We start from the raw sequence: 13843 nt of genomic DNA, 5'->3' as shown, positions 1-13843 counted from the left end.
ATGAAATTCTGTAGGAAATATCTAACATTTGGAGTGAGTAGTGAATGCAGATTGTGCTTTTCCAACTGATTTGCAGATCAATGGACTATATATCTTTAGGCTCACTGATGTTTTCGTGATTTTTTTAGGTATATAGTCCACGCCATACTCAAAACACTGCTAAAGAATGTTGCATTCATTCAAATTTTCATTCAAAAATGGATTAATTTTCCGGCCTTTATACCGAACCATTTCCTTACAGTAGCGTTAGTGATGCGCACGATATCTCTGCCACCGATGAACCGATTGATCAGATTTTTAACAATTCTTTTAATAGTTTGTTTTAATAGTTAGATCTTGAATGAAAGGGCTTGCAATCAAATTAGTAATGGAAATTGCGTTACTTTCTTAAAAAATCGATGTGTGTTTGTTTTAAAACTTGGGATGGTTTGTAGTGATATCATGCTTAACGCAAACGCTATTTAAAATAAGGAATGTTTCTAGAACGTCTGCAGAAATATTTGGTCGGTTCATCGAATGCATATTTCGTCTTATTTGTTATACTGTAACTGTAATATCTGTAAATTTTTGGATGTATGAAAAGAGATCAAGCAATCCAGATACTTGCCCGTAACAGGATATCGATATGTAATAGTCTTCATCCATCGCTGCACAGTTCGTCCATTATCTGCTTGATTTTGATTCACACTTAATTCGAAATGATGCTGATCCTACTGTGACGGAAATGGATTCCATGTATACACTTTCCTCTTTTGATCGGAAGTAACTGCACACTACCCAGAAGCAGCTCAATCTTTTCATTCAAAATTACCAAAGAAGGTGCTTTGCATTAAATTGATCACATTCCATCGTATCAGAACAACGAATTCCAATTTTGGACAGTAACTCCAGCAGCTGCGTTTAGTATATCGTCTCAATCGTAATCGTAATTACCAAAATTTAGGCTATACATATAGCCAAGTAAAAGTTTTGCGTAAACTTATTGACGAGTTATCAAATGATTGAATGATGTGTAGGTCACCAAATCGCCATCTTCTGACAACTGCTTTAGGGCAGATATACATGCAATCAAACGGGTTTGAAAACTTTTCAATTTATTCTTTTGTTTTCAAGAGAAACATTCACTTTTTTATTTTTCTTCTGTATTCCCGGGATCCCGGGAAATTTATTATTTATTTCCCGAATCCCGGGAAGCTGAAAACCAGCGGGAAATGGAAGCTGTAGTCATAATAGAAGCGATGTATAGCTGTCGTCATCTAACGAGCGCTTCAATGCTTAGCACGAGCATCTTTGCTGTCAGATAAATTTGTGTTATCCTTTCGTTTAAATAAAGTATTATCAGTTCATCGCGATTCTTTGTTCTGTGTATTCCGATCAACGGTTGAGTGGAATACACAACGTAGAACCTAGCCACAAAATGAAACATTATTTTTCTCATTAATCCGTCGACAAATCGGTGCCAATAACCACCTTTTTAGCATTCCTTAAGTTTTTCATTTGCGTTTCAAACGTTGAATATATTCGGAAAAAATCGGGCGATCTGACATTCAAAATGTTCTTATAGGACCTTTTCGCGTATAATTCTGAGTGCTCTCTACCCACCACGAAGTATAAAACCGTCCACTGCTGTTTGTGCCGGATATCGTTTCGTCTGACCTTTAATCGCAGTGTCGATAATCAAGCCAGTTAAAACCTTGTATGCTTCCACCGGGGGAATTTCTTTAGTGGACAAGGGAGTATAGAAATTAGTCGTGGTTTCTACGTTTCTACGCTGGGTAGCAGTATGGCCCAATTGTTCGCAATGACAGAATGCCCTGAATCACAAAAAGGCGAGGAGGTAGACGAGCCATGTTCAAAAGAACAAAGTTTGGAAGAGTAGATCCGGCGAAAAGCTCGTCATGAGACTGATTGAAAATAAGTTCTTATGCTTCTTGATTTATGCTGAACGCATTTACTTGCAAACCAGAATTTTCATAGACTGAAACAAAGGGTTCTGGAAGGATTCAATCACACATTTCGCAATTAAGGCCCCCGTTGGAGACTACACCATCAACCTCTACTTCCCAGCCGGGTACGTAGACAAGATACTTCTTCGATATTTGTCATTAAGAATACAAATTCGATTTTTAAATTTAGTGGCAGCCCCTTTAAACAATATTCAGTTCCTACTTTTATTGACACAGGGACCGTCATAGGTGGCCAATGCGGTCAAGGCGACTTTGGTTTGCCATTAGTGATCCAAACTGGAAAATCCATGTAATTTTCCATTCATTTTGCATCATTTTGATATCACAGTGGTATCAGATTATATGGAAAATTGATGTGTGGCTGTACTCTTCAACCCGTAACTCCGGAACCGGAATTCCGATCGACACAAAATTCATTAGCAGCCGATAGGAAGGTTGTTACTTTTTATTTGAGACTAGATCGGTACAACCATTACTGAGAAAAATGAGTGACATTTTTGACACATACACTGATACATACAGACTTATTCCGATCTCGACTAACTGAGTATATGACACTTAGCCCTCTGAGCCGGGATTAGATTGACAACTTTTACAGTGCTTGCATAACCTTTAGATATGAAAAAGACAATACATGTGGGGCTAAAAACATATTCTAAATAACTATGCATCAAAGTGCAATAATATTTTCGAGCAGAAGTGCGAACAGCTTAAAATTTTCCACTGGCGCATTCAAAATTTACCGAATACGATACCTACCTACTAGCTATAAGCATCAGACACGTTATTGTAAGGCGAGCAGCATCAGTGCGCGCGTGCTTAATCGATTCCATTGAATATTCATTAATCTATCCCAACTAATGCTATCACACGGCCTTTGAACCCTCGTCGTGCGGTAGATCGAGAAGAGCCATCGTCACATCAAGTGGATTTCCCCCTTCTAACTAATTAGCCAATTCGCAAATTAATGGTAAAGTTCCTATTGTTTCTATATAACCTCCAGGCTTCCGATCAACCGGCCCAAGATCTGTAGTGATGATAATGGACGAGAATTCAATCATCAGTCACTTTCCGGGCAGCTGTGGCAGAAGAATTAAGCGATTAGTTTTTAATTGCGCCATGGCCGCTTCTGGCTCAGTGCGAAAATGTGTTTACGATTACGGACAAAACGTGCGGCAATCGAGAAACACAACATAGTACTTATTCGCCTAACCGAATGTGATGGAATAGTTTGCGAGGGTCTTCCGGATGCATTTATTATCAGTCGAGGATCGATTTTGTTCGCGTAACTGGGAAATGAAATAGCTTATACACGCTGAGGGAGAGAGCGATAGCGATGCGCGTGTTGTAGTAGCATACTTCAATTGGCATACACACTCTTCTGCGACTGATTAAGTGTGATTAACTTCTAAGGGATTGAAGAAGAAGCAATAGACTCCCTATGAAAACCCAACGTGATCAAGATTGCGAAGGTTCTTAATCCTCTTGATTGTTTTGATTGTAGCAAAAAAATCGACAGGACGAAAAGCTGTATAATTTGGAAGATTGATAAATTTTTAAATAAAGTTGGCATTTTTCTACTTATTTCAATCTATGACATTCCGTGCTGCAGTTGACTAAGTCAGACTAGATCCTAATATGACCTTCGTATGATTGAAGGAATGACTAATTTATTTTGTTGGTTACCCATGCGAAAACCTTACTTTCCGTCCCATAGTTGCAGATGTCCTGCCAAATCATGAATTACTAGCGTATTTATCTGCGTAGACCAATTGCCAGTTCCAAAACCTTATTTACGATTTTTGGTAGTATTCAACGGAAAACAAATCGAAATATTGAGTGGAACGGAAGCAATTTTGTGACAACATCACCCCAGATGCAGGATTCGCTGTCATCAGTTTCTACGACAGCTTGATGCACAAAAGTAATTAGAAGGATGCGGTCAAACTCGTAATGGACCAGAAACACGGAGTTGTCGGAACGGAAATACGTTGCTGTGCCAGCCGAGGTTTCGTCTGACAAGTCCACCATCAAGAAGGCTACCATTTCGATGTCTGCAAGCAATCATCTAAGAAATTGGAGCTAAAACTAGCGGCACAAAACCGCATTCGAAGTCGTGTCCTTTTGAATATACTGCTTTTTTATTTGCAAAATTTACAGAACAAACCTTTCTATATATTGAATAGTTAATTGATTTATAAGTCGATTTTTTCCTACAAATATCTCAAAATTTAGTTGTCATTGACTGACAACTTCAATAAAGTTTAATACTCAATAAAAATATGGTGTCCATATAGTTTATAAGTAACATTCAAAAACAAGCTTCAATTTAGTTCGCATAGAGGCAAACATAAACAAATGAATGCACATTACTCATTCCATGGCAATAACTATTTACAAGTCAGCTGAACTTGACTCGAAGGGGAATCCCGTACACAAATAGAGCAATTATCCTTCGAACGAATGGGGAAACTTCAGCGCACTTGGACACCGGTTTGCTGCTCTCGATTACAGCTGCTAATTACTGGCGTTAGCGAATCATCTCCGCCCGGGCTTTGTTAGATTTGCCGAATTTGCTAACGGCTCGAGATGTAATAAAACCCATTCCCATTCGGGGTCCAACCTCGAGAGACTGCGGTCAAAGGGCGAATGACGCGAGAACGAGTAAGTGCTTTCCGCAGAGCTAAATTACGCCAAATAATGCTTTTTAACAAGACAGGAGGTTTACAAGTAATGGGTACTCTCGAGACCACAGCGAACTAGACGAAACGATGAACATAAATTATTTCGAAAGAAAACGCGAATCAAGATGATAAAGAAAATTATCTTTTTCGCTTTAGCGAAATGAAAACAACCCAACATCGGATGAGTAGATCGGATATACATTACAACTCAAACATAGTGTCGAGCTCTGACCTTGACACTAAAAGCAGCTAGGAAGATCTCGTTTGGTGAACGATGTTAAGTAGGTAATTTCGGCTTGTTTATGGTCCTAGTTAGACAACATATTGGCTTCCCTCGGTGTACAGATGTGTGACTCACAAGAAGGATAAAGGAGCTTAAAATCTTTATGGCAGCAAATTAATGCATCAGGACTAAAAGCTCGATTACAAAGTTGTTATTGTTGAAGTGATTAGGAGAATCACACCATTTTGACGTCAGTCGGATAGGTAGTGCATCAGTATCTCGTGGCAGTGAGTGAATAATTACATCCATAAATTAAGACTCTGTTTCGTTGAAGAGTTGAGTGAGTATTGAGTCAATGTCTTAAGGGTGTAGTGGGTAACAAAAATCGAGGTTTTTTATTCGCTTAATCCTTAGTATTGAAGCTCTAGAAAAATCTCACGCAACCTCGGTGGCCACGCTGACTTTATATTGCTTTAAACAGCTGTGGTCCACTAGGAGGTTGATAGCAGTCTACTATCTTTCTCCGGTAAAAACCAGCCTAGAGGCCGTGTGGCATCCGGCGGGTTGAAGTATCTCAACCAAGAATTGATCCACTGGGTTCCTGTTCCTATGTTGTAAGAGGCGACTGAAAACAGGAGTCCTCAAGTCAAGGTGTTTCTCCGTGCCGACGACTGAATGGATAGCAGGACTAAAATATGCCAGTCGCGCACGGAGTGTCGTGGGTCTCACCCTTGCTGTGTCACGCGAATCTCTGACACAGTGGACGTTTGTTTCTTTGCGTATCGTGGGTTTCAAATGATAGTCATGCTCATTTCGAGGTTTCGCTATAGGCGATTATAAGCCAACGTGTTTGATATCTTCTAAAGGGCGAACACGAAATTATTGCGACACCGAAAATGTCATGCCAATTTTCTTATAATGTTTAAAATCAAAACAAAATTTTAGGGTAGTTTTATACATATATTTACTTCAAAAATCAAAAGAAAAGTTAATTGATGGAGCCTTGAGTGTAAAATTGAACGCATTTTTGCTTGAGGCCCTCCATCAAAGTCTTTACAGTGTCATCCGGTACCAGTTTCTCAGTTTTTTTTCCATTTTCTTAACATGTCCTCGTCTTTGAATGTCTTCTTGCTCTTCCGAAGTTCCCGCTTCATCATTGCCCACTACTGTTCCACCGGGCGCAGCTCCGGACAGTTTGGCGGATTCATGTCCTTTAGAACAAAATAGACAGAATTGGCCTCATACCACTCCAGACACTTTTAGAATAGTGGCATGATGCCAAATCTGGCCAAAATAGCGGAGCTTCGTCGTGCTGCTGCAAGAACGGCAAAAGGCGCTTCTCGAGGCACTCAGATTTGTAGATCTCGCCATTTACTGTGCCCTTTGTCACGAAAGACTCACTCCTCAGTCCGCAAGAGCAGATGGCCTGCCAAATGAGATATTTCGAGGCGAAATTTGACATTTTCTTCCTCTTAAATTTGTCGTCCACATAGAACTTGCTCTTGCCGGTGAAAAACTCCAACCCCGGAATTTGCTTAAAATCGGCATTTATATACGTTTCGCCGTCCATCACACAGCAGCCATATTTTGTCAGCATCTTCTCGTAGAGCTTCCGTGCCCAAGTTTTAGCCGTCGATTGTTGCCGCTCATCGCGGTTTGGGAAATTCTGTACCTTGTATGTATGTAGTCCAGCTCTCTTCTTTGTATTCTAGACGTAGCTCTGCGACATGCCGATCTTTTTAGCCAAATCACGGCTTGAGACGTTGGGATTTGCTTTAATCATCCGCTTCACCTTTCCCTCCGTCTTTTTGTTCTCCGGTCCCGATTTTCTTCCAGCTCCTTTGCCGTGGTCCAACGTCAACCGCTCCTGGAACCGCTTCAACACTCTGGAGACGGTTGAATGGTTAATGTTCAACATTTTTCCCATCTGCCGGCAGTGATGGCATTTCACCCTAGTGATGCACTAGCGCGTAAGTGTGATGCCTACACAGAGGATACAATGATCACACACTACAGAAAAAAGCAGAACGCTCTTTCTTTCGGAGCTGTATAGACCGATTTCAAGTGTGCGCTGGTGTTAAGGTAGTTGGGTGCGAGATAACCGTGCTCTCTTGCTCTTTAAATTCTCTGTGGCGCGCTCAGATAAAGTCACCACCGCGCGCGCCCCAGTGTCGCTGTGGTGTATTCACTGGCGTGCGATCTTTGGTTTGTTTTCGTCTTAAGTGGACCCTACACGGGACAAGAATATTGTCAATAAAATTATTGTCAAGACTGCTTCAATACGTCAATCCCATTTGATTTCTACATGATCAATATTTTCAAGATACCTTTACACGATCAATATATTGATCAATAATCGATTTATTGACAATATTTTTACACGTGTAGGGTCCGCTTTACAAGCGCGGGTGAGATAGATTTGTTTTGCACAGGTTGTTGCGTTGTGTTGTGTGGATGGTGGTGGCTTATTTCAAGCTTATATGATTTTCTATTGAAGATTTCATACAAGTTGCTTGGTAAAGCGAACGAGTTTATAAAGTATTGTTACACTACCTGCAAAACTAAAAGTATTAATAGTTTTATTATAACTTAATCCTACAAGTTTAAAACGAAATCTTAGATTTCGTCCACAGGCTTGACATATTCAGTGAAATTAGGTATACGCTTGTGGCGATAATTAATTTACATACAACATCACAATTGAGCGTACACCCGTTATTCATTTATTCATTTGTCTATTATTTTGCTTGGAAATCGTTTAAACAGCAGGCGAAAGCGAATGTTTCAAGAGTATGGGAGCTAGGAAGGGGATTCTGCGCGTCAATGAGCGAAATAAATTGGCTCAGTTTCGGGGTCAAGAAAAAAGGCCACTAGTGTTCACGCTTATTTTAAATGAACAATGAATCTTGTGTTCCATAAAAGGATGTTATAAATGGGTCAGCAGCAACAATGTTTATTATACGTGCCGTCAAAAGATTCCAGAACTAATTATTGAGGGGTTACACCACTATAGAGCACGAAAAATAGGCATATTTCGGGAATTTATCTTGACGCAATCTTTCCGGCAGTGCACGCTGCTCTGAAAATCTAGCGAAATCGTCTTAAAGTATCAACGGCTGCTCGTTCAGTGGGCCATAAGCGCGACTTCCGGAGGGTTAATGAGATATATAACATAAGTAATGAATTGCAAAAAAAAGATTTATTCGAGTAATTTCATCACAAGATGGCGGCTGTGCAGCACTTTCCCGTCGCGGAGTTTTTTTTTTGGAAGGGGTCCACGGCCGGAACTCTACGTCCCGTAATTTTTGATCCTTAGCCAAAAACCAAATCTTTTTAAGCTGCTTAGAACGACAGCAAGCGGCGTACGTAAGATTTTTTCTATGTCTTGATTTTTCGCGAAATGGCACATTTTTTAGTCGCTGAAAATGTGTTAAAAATCGACACAAAACTGCTTATTAAAAATTATGCAATGAAAAAATTAAATCCCACATACATCGCTGGAGAAAGTAATCTTGAACATGCTGTAAAAATTTTAGGCTGATCAAAAATCATTTGTTCGAGTTACATTTCCGGCCAGATCAAAAAAAATTATTTCGAGAAAAACACGGTTAACGTTGCGAAAAATTTTAATATTTATTTATTGTTTTCGCGATTCATTTTTTGGAATATCATTTTCAGCATCCTAAAGCACCAGTAAACAAAATTCAACCAATAAATAAAAATTAAATGTTTTAAAAAATCTACAGTGCTGTAACCCCTTGAAAGCACTGTACCGGTCAAATAGAAGCGCTTTTAAATTGGCACGTCATTATTTTTAATAACGCGCTACAGAAAAAAAAAACAAGTAACAATGTGAATTCTCGTGAAATTTATCTTGTTTTATGTGGACTTTATCTCGGAAAAGTTGGACATCGGATAAGCCTCTTCTCGCGTGAGTGAGAGAGAATTACAATATGATAATAATCGAAAACGTGTGTAATACCAGGACATTACTTGTAATGGATCACTTTACTTTTTGGCGTCGCCAAATTCGCAATCAAAATAAGTTAAATTACCATTGAGTTATTCAGTCGAACAAAAAAAAGGCAGGTCCTAATGTGGATGTACAAATCCCGTCTTACATCTGTTATGCGAATATTCTGATACTACAGATCATTATAAAACTTTGTTTATACCAGCCGATACATTGATACGTAAAATGTTTTCCTTGTTTGCCCCTAGGCTCGAATACTTCAGGTTTCCCACGGTAGTGTAACAACACTCTATAAACTCGTAAGCTTTACCAAGCAACTTATATGAAATATTCAGTAGAAAATCATATAAGTTTGAAATAAGCCACCACCATCCACACAACACAACGCAACAACCTGTGCAAATTAAATCAATCTCGCCCGCACTGCCGCTTCTAAGACGAAAACAAACCAAAGATCACACGCCAGTGAATACACCACAGCGACTCAGGGGCGCGTGCGGTGGCGAATTTATCTGAGCGCGCCACAGAAAATTTCAAGAGCTCTTCTCCACACTCTAGACCGTTCCAGTGTTGGGTGTAAGAAAATTTACCTCTGCCATCAACATGCGCTTACACACATCAAATACGGTGGTGTATATGAACGAAAGAGAAGCGCTCTCGTTTTGCTTGCCAGAGTGTGGGGAGTAATTTCAATTTCTCTTTACTGCACAGAGGATAGGGACATCACTGACTGCCGGTGCGACAGGTCAGGAAATTCCAGATGTTTGGAATCAATTTGTTCTCTCGACTTTCGTTGGTTCACCTCCATTTTCGTTGAATCGAAAAACACGACTTCGAGTTTGACAGCATGTAAACAATACACATCAATGAGAAAGTTTGCAAAATTTGGTTGATTTTTACCCAATGGTAAAAAAGTTATGCCCTGTTGAATGTGTCGCAATAATTTCGTGTTGCTGTACAAAAACTGCTGATGATGAAATGTGAGAAACTTAGAGTAGCACAAATTAATCTTCAGCATAATCGTTCAGCAACTATGAATCTATCCCGCCTTGTGCAGGAAGAAAAAGCTTCCATAGCTTTGGTTTAAGAACCGTATTTCCATAAAGGAAACTTCTATGTTGGAAAACTACTTAACCCCGTCTTCGTAGCTTTCTACAAAAATGGCATGACAAATCCACGTGAAATGCCTTCTGCATGTATACTTTCAAATAGTGCTGTTGACGCATGTCTTCAGGAATAAGGAATCAGAATATATTGGCTTAAATGGCACGTTCCACGTATGTAGTCGGGGATTTGCGCCTTGCCATGTTTTCATCATTTCCTGAGCGGAAGGAAAGGACAAGGAGGTGTAGGAAAGTAGAATTGGAAGGGTGGGAAAAATAACAGCACAAAAACAAAAATAAACAACAGGTAAGTTAAACTCACAAGTAGTCCAACTCGCCTGCGAGTAAGCCTAAAGCTCTTTACTACATTGGATAAGAAACTTTAGTATGTCTATGAGTTTCAGTCGTCCAGACATGGTGTCGTCTGGTGGCCGAAAACTCGAAATCGCAAATGCTGGACAGTTGCATATCAGATGATATGAGGTTCCGTAGTCGGATTCACAAAGATCACATGAAAAAGACTCAGCGCGCCAAATATTTGCCATGTGATAATTGAGTTTGCAGTGACCGGTTAAAGCCGTGGTCAGCATGCCGCAGTGGAGTTTCGAAAAATGTAGATTTCCCGAAATCACTGGGCACGGTTTTTCTAGAAAAGCCTTTGTTTGGCGACACGTTTGTAGATTTCTCCAATAATAGCGGAGCTCGGACGAAGCCCAGGACCGATTTTTTCCCTTATCCTACTTCTAGAAATTGACAGGGCGGTCTCAGGACTAATCGCTCACCTGCCCTGGCCAATCGGTGAGCCCATTCTTTCCCATTAATACCAGAATGTCCGGGCACCCAGACGAGGTAGATGGTGTTGACAATGTTTAGTTCTTCGATTGGGTTCGGCACGCGATCACTAGCTTGTACCGTTATTTGTCTGTGCTAAGGGCCTTGATTGTAGTCTGACTATAAGAGCAGAAATTTATAACTTTACCGGACAAGCTCTGTTGAAGGGCCGATTGTACCCCGTAGACAATCGCGAAGATTTCTGCTCGGAATGCAATACAGTATCTACCTAGCGAGGGAGATTGTTCCAATCTCATTTCACGACAGTAGACACCAGCACCAGCACGTCCCTCATCAGAGAACCGTCAGTGTAACAAACCACTTGCGGTAGTTGTCTCTCCATTTAGCCGGACAACCACCCTTCTCGAGATGAAATCATCACATTGAATGTCCTGTAAGGAAAACTACATGTGACCACAATCGTGTATAACTGATAGCAAGACCAATATGGTTACTGTTCCAAAGCCCTGTAACCTGCAGTGTGTATGGTCATGATAGTGCTTCATGTTTAAGGTGTATGTGTAATGGTTTGTTATTTAGAAGGGCTTCAAGGGCAGCAGTCGCAGTTGTGGTGAAAGCCCAGTTAACGCAATTCTTTGCAGATGCTTTAGCTTTGACTGAACCATCATCACTTCTGCTCTCTGTCACCACACTAGGCATCCGTATTGTAAGTTGCGGTTGGATTCTTAATTACCCGGCGGACCCTTCTTATCCTGACGGCCCAGGTGCCTTTACAAGAATTTCAGATTTTCGCGCATAACCAAAAGGTAAACAAACAAAACAATTATTGAAATTTACCGACTTTTACTCTCCTCTCCTCTGTGCTGTACTCTGCCGGTGGAGCTGATAAGCTGCTTTTGACGATGGCGAAAGGTGAAGGCTTATCCGACCGGCCGGGACTCCGACGGCCATGTTCTCCTGCTGGTACGGTTGGCTGCTATCGCAGCGGTTCTTTTCAATTAACCAGGGAGGTGAGCAAGGCTCTTTTGTTGGAACCTCCCTAGCGACGGGGCGATTAATCGCCGGGACTACTCCCCGTGAATGGACCCAGTAAACTCAGGTGAATCCGTTGTCCTACCTGCTTCGTCGTATTTAGCCGGGGAAACGAGTTGCGTTTAGCTTCCCGTTTCAGCGACCCAATACCACTACACTAAGCACCCGAACCACGACCGACACTTTTCGACGGGATTACTTGCCGTCGCACGCGCGCCCTTAACTCTCTGTCGAGTGGCGCGCACCTTTCCGGAAGAAACGCTCTTTATGGACGTCTGTTATACGCCGTGGTTCGTCACTATCTAAAAGTTTACGATGGCCGCCTTCTGCACTCTACCAAAACCAACACATACCAGCCTAATCACATCTGTCATCGACGATGCGCAAAATTATCAGCACATATTTTCCAGCAAGAGAAGAGCGATGGCCCCTCTAATCCCTATGTTACTTATTCACAAGCATAAAACAAAAATTATCTAACCTAGGGGACCATTCATTAATTACGTAACGCAAAAATTGTGCAAAATTGACTCCCCCCTCCCCCCATGTAACAAATTGTCACAAATTTCTCCATCCCCCCCTCCCCTATTACGTAACAAATTCCTAGAAAAAAAAATTTCTTCTTCGGTGAAAACATGTTACGTAACGATTTAGCTAATTCCCCCACCCCCTATGTCACAACATGTCACAACTTGTCGTACCCCCTCCCCCCCCCCTTAAAGCGTTACGTAATTTATGAATGGTCCCTAGGCACGAACAAAACCGTTCACAAACGCTAAAATTAACAAAATTTACAAGAAAAAATTAACGGTACCGAAGAACGGTGAGGATAATTTTCCATGTAAACAAATACACTCTACGGAGTGTATACCCAAAAAATGATATATTTCCACCCAGTGCTAAATTGTTACCCTGACGGGTTACAGTATAACAGTATTGGACGTACAATTCTCGACAAACATATGATTACGGCCTAAAAGCCAACTGTCAAAATCCGCTTTGAATAGAAATTCCGGACAAACCGTTACACGCCAATCATAGATGTTGGTAGTAAATGAAAGAGAAAAGTTGTCTCTTTCATAAACTGTTGTGAACTGTGTTCGACTAGTAACCGTTTGTCTGGAATTTCCATTCAAAGTGGATTTTGACAGTTGGCTTTTAGGCCGTAATCATATGTTTGTCGAGAATTGTCGTGTAAATCCAATAGATGTATTTGGGTTTGAGACCCCAGGTTTCCAAAAGTTCGTCTGAACTGCCCGAAGGCCATGCACGCTTTCTTGACTCTGAACTCAATGAGGGCAGACCAATTCAGTTTAGAATCCAATATAACTCCAACGTATTTGACTTGATCACCACACAGTAACTGAGAATCAAAGAACTGCAAAGGGCGCACCCCGGTTGTCATTCTTCATGAAAAGAACCATTGAATTCCTAACATGTTGGGGACCATTCATAAATTACGTTGCGCTTTTAGGGGGGACATATGGGGGAGAGGGAATAAGCTAGAACGTTACGTAACATGTTTTACTGAAGAATTTTTTTTGACTAATTTGATAATAGGGGGAAGGGAGGATAAAGAAATTTGTGACATTTTTTTACTTGAAGGAGGGGCAGTCAATATTGGACAATTTTTGCGTTACGTGATTTATGATGCTCCTTTGCATATACTGTGACAATGTTATGATTTGCAGATGGCTTTGAAATTGTAAAGCGCGGACGGTCTACGCTGCTTGGATCTTACCACTAAAAATATATTTTCCACGCAGTCCTGGATGAACCTTGGCGTGTAAACTACCGGATAGACTGACTCTATCAGCAATTTACTCTGCATTCTAAGTACTGCATTCGTAGTCATCTCCAAAGCAGCTGGCCACTACTTCCAATGGCCATTCAAACAAACCTACAAAAATTATTTTTTTAATTATACATGGATAAAAAGTAGCATAATTATTCAACTTGATTTCTGAGATCAATGTTACCATCATTTTTAAATAGTTGATTTCGAAATCATATTGGGCACAATCCGAAAGCTGCAATACATCGTCTGTTGTTCTTGAAGACATCAGGTG

This window comes from Topomyia yanbarensis, chromosome 2 (assembly GCF_030247195.1).
Source record: "Topomyia yanbarensis strain Yona2022 chromosome 2, ASM3024719v1, whole genome shotgun sequence".
NCBI classification, from domain to species: domain Eukaryota; kingdom Metazoa; phylum Arthropoda; class Insecta; order Diptera; family Culicidae; genus Topomyia; species Topomyia yanbarensis.
The sequence above is the reverse complement of the archived record's forward strand: the minus strand, read 5'-3'. Positions refer to the sequence as shown.